The following is a 1,844-nucleotide window of genomic DNA, read 5'->3' on the forward strand; positions in this document are numbered from 1 at the left end:
CATTCAGACCAAAACTTGTTCACAGTTTACTTTGCTTTTTGTCTCTTTATCTCCAAGGTTGGTCTGTAGGGAACTCAAAGCCTTAAGGCTATCCCAGTCCTTAAGGCTATCCCAGCAGTGACCTCTAGTGGTGAAATCTTCAGTCTTCCTCTTAACATGACTTTCTTTTTAAAAAATTAATTATCTAGTGAATTACTCTTTCTGTTTGTTTGGTTGTTTGTTTTTGAGACGGAGTCTTGCTCTGTTGCCCAGGCTGGAGTGCAGTGGTGCGATCCCAGCTCACTGCAACCTCTGCCTCCCAAAGTGCTGGGATTATAGGGTTGAGCTACTATGCCCAGCCCGTCTTACATGGCTTTCTAGCCACATTTGGTATCATTGATTACAGGCACACCTCGTTTTATTGTCCCTTGTTTTAATGTACTTTGCAGATATTGCGCTTTTTTTCTTTTTTCTTTTCTTTTTTTTTTTTTTGTTTTTTTAACAATTGAAAGTTTGTGGAAACCCGGCATTGAGCAAATCTGTAGACACTATTTATTTATTTATTTATTTATTTATTTATTTATTTATTTATTTATTTTTGAGACAGAGTCTCCCTCTGTCACCAGGCTGGAGTGCAGTTGTGCTATCTCAGCTTACTGCAACCTTCGCCTCCTGGGTTCAAGCGATTCTTGTGCCTCTGCCTCCCAAGTAGCTGAGATTACAGGCATGCACCACCAGGACTGGCTAATTTTTGTATTTTTAGAGAGACACAGTTTCACCGTGTTGGCCTGGCTGGCTTAAACTCCTGTCCTCCAGTGATCTGCCCATCTTGGCCTCCCAAAATGCTGGGATAACAGGCGTGAGCTGTCAAACCTGGCCTCTTCTAATATTTATTTATTTATTTTTTGAGACGGAGTTTCACCGTTGTCGCCTAGACTGGAGTGCAGTCGTGCGATCTCTGCTCACTGCAACCTCCACCTCCCCGGTTCAAGCGATTCTCCTGCCTCAGCCTCCTGAGTAACTGGGATTACAGGGGTTAGCCATCACGCCCGTCTACTTTTTGTATTTTATAGTAGAAACAGGGTTTCACCATGTTTGTCAGGCTGGTCTCAAACTCCTGACCTCAGGTGATCTGCCTGCCTCGGCCTCCCAAAGTGTTGGGATTACAGGTGCGAGCCAACGTGCCCAGCCCAGCCTTTTGTTTTTTTGAGGCAAAAAACAAAACTTGCTCTGTTTTGTTTTTGCTCTGTTTGTAACTTGCTCTGTTACCAGGCTGGAGTGCAGTGGTGTGATGATCATAACTCACCTCTCCCTTGAACTCCTGGGCTCAAGCAATCCTCTGATCTCAGCCTCCTGAGTAGGTGGGACTACAGGCATGTACCATAATGCCTGGCTAATTTTTTGTATTTTTTTTAGAGATGGTGTTTTGGTGTGTTGCCCAGGCTGGTCTTGAACTCCTGGGCCCAAGTGATCCTCCTGCCTTGGCCTCCCAAAACGTTGGGATTACAGGTAGGAGCCACTGCCCCTGGCCTTTGTTAGGTGTTTATATTAATTTTATGCCTGTTTCAGAAAATATGTTTAGTATTTTCTCTTTATTCTCCATAAGTGCTTGTGTAAGTTTGGTGCTATTTATTCCTTATTGCTTGTAAAATTATAGCAGTGAATTTTTCTAGGGTCTGGCTTTTCTTTATGAATAGTTTTAAAATTATAGATTTAATTTCTTTATATTAGGGAAATTATCCTTTAGAACTTGATACAAGTCCAAGTTGTTTCTTTCTACCTTGTCATTTGTCATCCCCAGGTGGGTGGCAGGTGTGTTTGTTCCAGGGCAAAGCTATGTCTCACACACACTAATTCACATAACC

The sequence above is a fragment of the Mandrillus leucophaeus genome, unplaced genomic scaffold (assembly GCF_000951045.1).
Source record: "Mandrillus leucophaeus isolate KB7577 unplaced genomic scaffold, Mleu.le_1.0 Scaffold197, whole genome shotgun sequence".
Taxonomy (NCBI): domain Eukaryota; kingdom Metazoa; phylum Chordata; class Mammalia; order Primates; family Cercopithecidae; genus Mandrillus; species Mandrillus leucophaeus.